Source organism: Zingiber officinale, chromosome 5A (genome assembly GCF_018446385.1).
Source record: "Zingiber officinale cultivar Zhangliang chromosome 5A, Zo_v1.1, whole genome shotgun sequence".
Lineage (NCBI taxonomy): Eukaryota > Viridiplantae > Streptophyta > Magnoliopsida > Zingiberales > Zingiberaceae > Zingiber > Zingiber officinale.
This window is the reverse complement of record NC_055994.1, coordinates 3,428,783-3,438,854: the sequence shown is the minus strand read 5'-3', so window position 1 is coordinate 3,438,854 and position 10,072 is coordinate 3,428,783. Positions and strand designations below refer to the sequence as shown.

Here is a 10,072-nt window from a genome sequence, read left to right as displayed (position 1 = left end):
GGGTGATCTCGACCATCCAAAATATGGCTCACTCAAACCCAACTTTCGACCTTTTCGAACAAGCTTCCCTTCCTGGCTTCTCGTCCCTCGAAAACACCGTCCACGTACTCTTCCGCAGCACCTCGTCCCTTAGATGCACTGAGCTCGTCGGCTCTCTCCTGCGTCGTCCTTCTCGCTAGCTGCGTCTTTTGCTCGACATCCTGTGCTCCTAAGTTCCTGCACACTTAGATATAGGGTTAAACACAACAGGACCTAACCTAATTTGTTAGATTACATCAAAGTTACCTTATCTCCTCATTTTTTATGTGAGCAATCCAAGTTAAGTTAGGGTAAACCAACATAAAGTAAAAGTAATAAATTTGTAATTAAAGTGCAAACATTTAAAAAATGTTAAACTACCTCTCCTTAGACTTAATCTTCCCTTCCCCTCCTTTGATCACATAAAAAAATGGGGTACCAAAAGAAATCTAAGGGTAAATTTTTCAAAAAATAGGAAAGTTTTTAGTTAAAAAAAAAAAAAATCTAATTTTCAACCTTTTGAAAAATTTATCAAGTTTTTGAAAAATAATTTTGATAGCACTTAAAAAAAATTACAATAATTTTAGAAAAAAAAATCTAAGTAAAAAATATTTTTGATATCACTAAAAAAAATATTAATAATTTCCTAAGTTAAACAAATTTACAAAAACTAATTTTGTAGAAATAATTTTGGTAAAATAAAGTTGATACTTTGAAAAAAAAAAAACTTTAAGTCTTTTTTTTTAAAAAAATATTTTAAATTAAAAACACTGAAAAAAATGTTTGAGTAACTATTTAAAGCATTATTTAATTACAATTAAATGCTTTATCAGTTAGTTAATTAAATATTTTATTTCATTAATTGGATTCCAGGCTATGGCGAGGCACTAGACCTTCTTGGTTATTAGAGCAACACCCACTTTTTAGACAAAGTCTTTTAAGAAAATTCAAACATTTAATTTTCTTGCTGAAAACCATAAGTCTAATTAAAGTTCAATTTAGACAAGCCTTTGGAACTCAATATAGGTTCCAGTCAACTGGATTAATTAAAAATCTCTTAGGAATACTTTCTGAAAAATTTTCCTAATTTGTCACTTATGGTAATTAAAATACCAGTTCAAATTATTATATTTCCTAATATTTTGATTTTTAACATTTAAGCATGCACTATTTTTTAAATCTTCAACTTATATTTTCAATTCATCATTTTTTATTTTAATTTTTTAAAATCTTCTAATAAGCAGGATTTGACTAGAATTAATTTTAATTCTTTATTTTCTTTTTCTAGTTTGCAATAGTCTTTAAATAATAATTTAATAAATTTAAATAACTTATCGGAAGGAAAAGATTGTTGGAGCAATCCCAATGGTCCGTGGGACCATGTGTTTTGGTGTTTGGGAAAAGAGTTTAAGTTAGGATTACCCTCGTTATTTGATATGTGTACTTGAGTTGTGCAGGACTGCAGGTGACACATGTGACTCGGGTTGACGGCTTCGAGTCCGGTGAAGGATGGAGCATCCGAGGGACCGTGGACAAGGCAGCGAGGACAAGGGTCGAGGGAAGCGACTTCGAGGCATACGTGAAGGATGGCATTGGGGACGAGCCGCGGGCTTGGATGCATCCGAGGGACGAGAGCCAAAGGAAGTAGGCTTGAAGGCAAGAGGTCAAAGCTGCAAAGAAAGCGTCAAATGAGTCATAAGGGTGAGGGTACGAGTGCATGAGAGATTGTACTCGGAGTAAAATCCTAGTTTTAGGGCTTTACAGTAGCGGCACTGTAGCAGTTACTGCAGCGTACTGTAGCAGTTACTGTAGCGCACTGTAGCAGTCGACTGGTGATGGATCAGTCGACTGATGCACTGTAGCAGAGCCGTTGGGCTGGCACCAATCGACTGGTGCAAGGACCAGTCGACTAGTAACGGGCAAATCAGGTTCTGATTTGTTCCAAGCTCTATTAGAAGGAGCTTGGTATGGCCGGCTAAGACGACGAAATTAGACTTGGTTAAAACCTAATTAGTAGTCACCAAAGTGCTCAAGGTTCCCTTGTGTCCAAGTGTTGTTGGTGAGTGTTGTAGTGAGGTTTCTTCACCCACAAGGAGATTTGAGCTAGCCGGAGGTCTTCCGGGGAGTAATCCACCGACGGATAGGGATCGTCCACCTTACGGACACGCCGTGGAGTAGGAGCTTTATCTCCGAATCACGTAAACGAACGTGTTAGCGATTTGCATTTCCATTCTTGTATTCGGTGTTTAGCTTTCTATTTGTGTTCATTTGTATTCCGCTGCGCTAACATCGTAGGAAGCAAGGATTTGGGGGTGTCGTCCATTCAACCCCCCTTCTAGCCGGTCGCAAGATCCTCCAACAGAGATCATACCTAACTTACCTTGTCGATCTCGGTATCCGTAACTTCCCCTGAATTGTTGCTATCTTTTGATGTCATTCTCCCTTCATCGATGCTCTCGATGCTCATTTCGAACGAGCTTGCTTCGTATTCGTCTTCTTAATGACTTACCACTAATGGAAGTCCGGCGATGACTTCAATTTCCGATTCGGAAGACGTTTCGTCTCACGTCGCCTTTAGAGTCTTGTATTTGTTTGATTGGATATACTTCTTGTTTTTTCCTTTGTCCTTGTCCTTGATATTTAACTTAGGGCAATTATCTTTAACATGCCCTTCTTGATTGCAGTGATAGCATTTGATTTTCTTTTTCTTTCTACTCTGCAGATGATTAGTTTTCTATATTTAAATAATTTTTAAAATTATCTTACCATCATTATCGTTTCGTCATCCAGAGATGATTCTGAATCTTGTTTGTCCATCTTAACCTTGAGGGCAATATTGTGCTTCGACTCCTTCGAATTTGCACATCTTATTCATGAACTTCAAATGTTGAAAACATTTCTTCTAAGGTGACAACTTTTATATATTTATAAATATAGTAAGTATCTATTAATGATGCTCACTCAGTAGATCTGGGAAATGCATTAAGCGCGTACCTTGGTGAATCTCGGTTGCTTAACTTTTTTCCGAGATTCGTGAGTCCGATGATTAGTTCCTTCATTATCGAGTGAAGATGTGCAACGGTTTCTTCTGCTTCCAGTAACTGATTCCTTAGCAGATCTCGTCTCGCGAGCTTAGCTTCGGACGTCCCTTCGTGTAGTTCAAGGAACTTCTCCCAAATCTCCTTCCTGAGTCGTAGGCGCCGATTCGATTGACTTCTTTTGGCGGTAGGGCGCTCAGTAAATGGAACTCTGCTTTATCATTTGCCATGAAGTCGGTCTGCTCCTTCTTCATCCACTGGTATTCTTTCTTGTCTTCGGGTGCTACAAAACTGAATTCCATTATTAAAAGTAATTCAAAGTCGATTTTAAATAATACCTCCATTTTCTTTTTCCAGTTCGCGAACTCCCCCTCAAACTTTGGTGGGAAGATGCTCGGTCCGACCATCTCGTGTGCTTCGCTCAGCGGTTAGTCCTCCTGAAGCGTCCTGGCTCTAATACCACTTGTTAGGACTCTCGGCGGCCGGCTAGAGAGGGGTGAATAGCTGCCCCTGCACAAAACAAGGAAAAACAACCTTTCTCGGACTTATAACTTAAGATAAAAGAACACTTGCATAAACAAATAATAAAGAAATAAAAAAGATAAGGCTCATAGATTTACTTGATTACAACTGGGGAGGTTGTTAATGCAAGAAGAAAAAGCGCACTAAGATTTTCCTTCAAGCGGAGAAGCTTCTTTACAGCAATGGAACGCACATAAAAGAAAGTTAAACAGAAAACTAAGTGCACAAGTGTTGTTTCTTTGTATTTCTTGTTGTTATTTAGCTTTGGGAGTAGGGCTGCTTATATAGCCCTGCTCGAGCACCTGGAAGAGTTCCAGGTGCCTGAAGGGGGATAAAATTTTATCCCCTTTATAACGGATCACGATCAAACGTGATCCGAATAAAATCTGATTTCAGAGGCTCGGAAGGGTTACAAGCTCCCGGAGCCCAGGAAAGTCAACCAAGTTGACTTTTTCCAGTCCGGGCCTTCCGCTCCGGTTTCTCTCGCCTCGGTCCGGGTCTTTCGCTCCGGCTCCTCTTGCTTGGGTGATCTCGGCCATCCGGAATAGGGTTCACTCGAACCCAACTTCCAGCCTTCTCGAACAAGCTTCCGCTCCTGGCTTCTCGTCCCTCGGAAACATGGTGTGCCTCCTTTTTGTATGCCCGCGTACTCTTCCACAACATCTCGTCCCTCAGACGCACCGAGCCCGTCGGCTCTCTCCCGTGTCATCCTTCTCGCTAGTTGCGTTTTTTCCTCGACATCTTATACTCCTAAGTTCCTGCACACTTAGACATAGGATTAAACATAACATGACCTAATCTAACTTGTTTGATCACATCAAAATTACTTTAGGATACCAATTCTTACCTAATTATATAGGAATCGCCTCGGTTCTTTTTGCGTTAGCATTTTTTGTTTCACTATTCTGTTTATTTATTTTCACAGAAAATTTAATTGATATTATAAGTTAGAAATTTTGCTAGTCAATTTTCTATTATTGAATTATAGTTTTTATATTTAGCTTTTTTATAATTTATTGCTAAAGCTTTTGTGTTGTTTGATTTCCTATATTTTTTTATTAAAATTTACAATGAAGTTAGTATAAAAATTCAATTCCTTGAAAAGTTTACCTGTATGTGTATTTTAACAGATACAAATTTTACACGCATTCCTGCAAAAGATTGTCCTGATAAATGTGGAAATATCAGAGTGCCTTTTCCATTTGGGTTAAAGGAGAATTGTTATCGATCCCAAGAGTTTGCTCTAAAATGCAACACGTCCTCTCATCCTCCGACTCTTCTTTATGATGACTTTTTAGAAGTGAAAGCTATTTCATTAGAGGATGGGCAGTTGGAGCTCCCACCGCAAGTGCTTGCATATGAATCAGAATTCGATAAATATTTCCCTTCCAGCGAAGAACTAAACATCTATAATTGGATAGTTAGCTATGAGACTTGCAGCATTGCTATGAAGAACAAGAGTACCTTTGCATGTCTCGCCCAACACAGCTCATGTTTGGACGTAAAAATCACAAATGATTACAAGCATTCAGCATATCGATGCAAATGCATGGAAGGCTACAAGGGAAACCCTTACATTCAGGATGGATGTCAAGGTACTAAAACTATCTTCTCCTTTATATATATGAACGAAGTAACTAGTAAGCAAAAGATGAATGTCGATATACTTAAAAATTAGCATACAAAATATTTACAGGAATGCAATGATTTATTTAATATATTCTCGCAACAGGAAATATTTAAAATTGACGTTAATTGTTGATCTTACCTTTACGTTGCTCTTCAGCTTGCAATGATCAATAGGAGGAATACAGAAGGCGGTTTCAACTGCACATGTCCCCATGGGCGGAGCCAGCACAGGCCCAGTGTGGGCAGCTGCCCACACGGGCCAGGATTCACTTAAAAAATATTATCAACATATTCTAGGAAAAAAAAAAATAGATGATACAGATGATAAAAAAAAATAAAAATAGAAACAATGTTGGTTCATTTTGTCTTGTTACAACAATATTTGATACATGTTAATTATATTTTTTTACAATCTCAAATTTTTTATAAAATTTCATTGCACTTCAAATACATTATTGAAAAAAAATATTAATTTTTTACATTTTTTTGTTGTTATTGGATTTAGGCACCGAAGCCACCTTTAATTTTATGATTCTCTCTTTTAGTATTTGCTTTTTTCCTAACTAAACAGCATAACAAGCATATGCAATATGCTGAAAACAAGATACATATTGATACACTTCTTTTCTTGTTGTGTTTCCATACAAGTATAAGAAAAAAATTAGGCAATGACGGCCAAAAAAAAATAGACAGATGATACAAAAAAAATTTAGCAAGATACACGATGACATGACTTGTAAAGCGGAGAACTTTAGTTGCTTCACTACTGTTGGGCTGCTGTCGGAACTGGACGAGGCACCTTTCGCAACATGTCTGTCAATGGTAGCTATAATTGCCTACACTAAACCAATATCCTAGCTCCGCCCCTGCATGTCCCCCCGGAACATCAAAAGACCCTGTACAAGGAGCATGCATCCCTCAGAGAAAGAAAATTCTTTTATTAGGTAAGACCTTAACTAAGTAGATTATCACAAAAAGGAAGTATTAATTCATTTTTCTAATTCATGCCAATATACTTCCTTTCTGTATTCATGTCATTATGCTAAAAAACAAGTTGATCACCACAAGAAAAGCTAAACTACTGTAGGTGGCATAGAATTTGTAAAGTTTATATTGGTATATGATGCAGGGGTTCTCGTCGGTGCAAGCATTGGAATAGGCCTTTTGCTCTTATGCATTACATTGATCGTCCTAAGAAAGAAATGGAAGGAAAGAAATCAAAAGAAAATAAGACAAAGGAACTTCCATCATAATCATGGTTTGTTACTTCAACATCTTATCTCCATAAATGAACATGTGAAGGAGAAAACAAATATATTTTCTTTGGAAGAAATGGAAAAGGCAACAAATAATTTTGATGAAACTCGAGTAGTTGGAAGGGGAGGGTACGGAACCGTCTACAAATGAATTCTATTAGACCAAAGAGTTGTTGTCATTAAAAAATCAAAAATGGTTAAAAAAGAGTGAGATTGATCAATTCATAAATGAGGTTGCTATTCTTTCTCAAATCAATCATAGAAATATAGTTAAGTTGTTTGGATGCTGCTTGGAAACTTAAGTTCCTTTACTAATTTATGAATTTATCTCCAATGGGGTCTTTTCAGATCATCTTCATGTTTTACAAAGTGAAATAAAATTATCATGGGATGATCGTCTTAGGATTGCCACAGAATCTGCTGAAACACTTGTCTATCTACACTCGGCTGCTTCTATATCTATTTTCCATAGGGATGTCAAATCATCAAATATTCTTTTAGATGATAATTTAATGGCGAAGGTATCAGACTTTGGAGCATCAAGATGCATTCCCCTTGATCAAACACACATAGTTACTACAATACATGGTACGTTTGGTTACTTAGATCCGGAATATTATCAAACTGGTCAGTTAACAGAAAAGAGTGATGTTTATAGTTTTGGGATTATTCTTCTTGAGCTTTTAACAGGAAAGAAACCAATCTACTCAACCAAAACTGGGTCACGACAAAATTTAGCAATAAATTTCCTTCAAACAACAAGAGAGAAGATGCCCTTTGATCTCATAGAAGACCATATTTTGCAAGAAGTAACAGAGCAGGAGCTTCATGAAATAACTAGTTTGATAGAAATGTGCTTGAGTTTGAAAGGTGTGGAAAGGCCTACAATGAAGGAAGTTGAGTATAGATTGCAAGGAATAAGAAAGACAAGAATGAAAAAGAGAGGACTTTCTAATCCAGAAGGCAATGAGGAAACAGAATGCTTACTCAATCTTTCATGTCACTCTTCCTCAGAATTGGTGAACCAAATAAACCAAGAAAACTCAAGGAACTATAGCTTAGAGAAGGAATTCATGCAGTCACAAAATTACCCACGGTAAATTTATTTTATGCATGTGCAAGTACTTCCTGTACAATTTGCATCCAAGTGTTATCATTTAAAACTTTGTATAAATAATTTTGCAAGGACAATGTCTATGCTATCTAATGTGCATTGGATCATCTCTAAATTTAGATGAATTGAAATCTTATGTTTGTTAACTATCATGGACGACTTGTTTTATCTCTAAAATCTATGTTTGTTAACTAGCATGGATGGCTTGTTTTAAGGGCGTAGGGTATTTTTTAATTAATTCAATAAGTTCAAATCATTAAAGTTATCAAACTTTATCTATCTTTCTATCTTTGAAGTACAATAATTTAAAGACAAATATAATAATGATATACTATAACTTCAAAAATAAGATAGTGACATATATCTATTGGTTTATCAATAAACTTAATATCAGATAATTTCTTTTCTTTGGTTTTATGATGGTGGAGGTTTCGAAGATTATCTTTGTGTTTTTAGAATTATTTTCATCTTTTGTATTTTAGAATTTTGAGTCGGGTTTTAAATCTGTTAAGATTTTTTTTTTCTTTATGCTAGATTTTTTTCTTTCTATTAAATTTTTTTCTTCAACTTAGGGTTTTATATTTAATTAAAGAATTATTTAGTTGATATTAGAGTATATTCTTTTGATTTTGAAAATAAAATACTTTTCATTTAAATTTAAAGGAGGCTCTTTTTCATTTATTGACTTCTCTACATCTTTCTCTATAATTCATTTGAGGAAACGAGCCTATGGAATAATTGTTATTCTGTTCAACATTAGTTGGTATCAGAGCCTTTAGATTTCAAAGATGGTCGTCATTGTCATGGTGGTGATTGTGACAAGCATGTTCGGCTGAGGAACCTTGTATAATGATCATAGAATCCAAGACGAGATACTTGAAAATTTATAGAGACAAATCGTAAAATTAATTTAGCATCTAGTGGCGCTAGATCTTAAAGATAAAAACTTTCCTTATCTTAATTCTACTTCCACTTTTGTAAACTGTAATCACAATCATAAAAGTCGTGGTCGAGAGGAACGATATGGAGATATCAGGTTTCCAATTGATCTTTTTGTTAGCACCAAAAGAATTCATATATTTCCATAATTATATGATATTATTCACTTTAGGATTAAATCCTCATGGATTTGTTTTTAGATTCTACTCAAAAGTCCTCATACCAATGGAGATATTTTCCATCTTTTAAACCATGATCTTTTTCATATATTTTCAATGTGTAACTTTGATTGTATTTCCAACAATCCTGCCTAAAACGAAGGACCACCATTACTCTCATGATCTAGGCCTCCCCTTATGTATCCGATCACTCTTAACCTGCTCTCAATCTCTTCTCAAGCATTCGGTAATTCTTGACTTGCTCCAGGTCTCCCCACAATCATTAGGTCACTCTTGACCTACTTCGAGCCTCGCACAAACATTTGGTCACTCTTGACTTAATCCGGACCTCCCCTTAAACATCCGATCACTCTTGACCTATTTTGGATCTCTCCTCAACTTCGTTTAAGGCCATAATCATGACCATGACTCGAATACTACTTATTAGGACAAAAAAAATCACATATATTCATAATGATATGATATTGTCCACTTTAGATCTAAGCCCTCATAGATTTATTTTTAGAATTTAACTAAAAGACCTCATACTAATGAAGATATCTTTCATCTTTTAAACTCATAATTCTTTCCATGTATTTCCAATGTGAGACTTTGATTGTATTTCCAACACTTTTTGAGTTTTTTGCTATGCCATGGACCTAGTAATTGATTGATTGGCTTAAGGAAGTGGAGAGGATTTTTTTTTTATTATAAGAAAGTATCTGATCATGTGAAAGTGAAATTAGTTTCCATCAACTCAGAGGCCAAGCTTCCATAAAGTGGGAGCAATTGCGACGCTTACAAGACTGGCAGGGCAAGGCTAAGATCATTGATTAGGAGAGGATGAAGAAAAAAAATGAAAGATCATTTTCTTTCCTTCAATTACCCTCAAACCTTATTTCAATGGCTACATACATTGAGGTAGGATGCAAGTTACCAATGTGCTTTGGTTGGTGAAAAGTCATAGAATCAAAAAATCAATGATTCCGGCCAAAACCATTGGCTAGCTCACCCTCAAGATTCATGTTCTATCCAGTAGTTACCACAAGACAACAATTTGTTAATTGATGAAAACGTAAGAGACAAGACCGAAGCAACTAATGAACCAGTGTATGACGATGATGAGGTTAACGAGGTGCTTTATGGTGATGAACATGAGACCTTAGTTTTTCGTGAAAGTCTACTAACTCCCAAGGGCAACTCGGAGAAGGATGACAAAAGTGGGGGGAGAATCATGTGTATTTAAAAATTCTTTCTTTTTCCGCTTTTAAAAATCAAGTTTGCAACGGAAGAAAATTGAGTAACACCAAAACAAAAACACAATATGCAATCGATTAATTGGTTAGTAGCCTAGCAACTACTACTCTAAGGCTCACGCTCCCTTAGGACATTTCCGAT

General features: G+C 36.1%; 1 pseudogene; it reads left to right on the top strand.

The window, feature by feature from the left end:
• The first annotated feature begins 4,692 nt into the window (after positions 1-4,692).
• LOC121982759 lies at positions 4,693-7,563 on the top strand (annotated as a pseudogene).
• Positions 7,564-10,072: the final 2,509 nt, after the last annotated feature.